The sequence below is a fragment of the Mesitornis unicolor genome, unplaced genomic scaffold (assembly GCF_000695765.1).
Source record: "Mesitornis unicolor isolate BGI_N332 unplaced genomic scaffold, ASM69576v1 scaffold2703, whole genome shotgun sequence".
In the NCBI taxonomy this organism is placed as follows: Eukaryota; Metazoa; Chordata; class Aves; order Mesitornithiformes; family Mesitornithidae; genus Mesitornis; species Mesitornis unicolor.
In genome coordinates this window covers 1-343 of record NW_010172374.1, presented here as the reverse complement: position 1 = coordinate 343, position 343 = coordinate 1, and positions in this window count along the sequence as shown.

Here is a 343-nt window from a genome sequence, read left to right as displayed (position 1 = left end):
CCGGGCCCACCACAGGCAGGCAGCTCCGGAGAAGAAGGGAAGCCTTGGAGGAAGCCGTCATGCAAATTCTTCCTTCCCCCAACCCCGCTCTGCTCCCCGGCGATGCTGCTACCAGCTCCCCTGAGCTCAGGCGGGGTTTGGAAAGGGACGGATTTAAGATGGCCCCTCTCTGGAGGGTCTGACACACCGACAACGCCCTACAGCCTCCAGAAAGGGGAAAAACCCTTCATAGGAGCGACCTGCTGGGCTGTGAAGGAGAAGGTAGGGGGAGCGGGACTCTGGGCACCCGGCTGAGGTGACATCCCCCGTCCGCCCAGGGACTGAGGGCAGGTGCTGTGGGGAC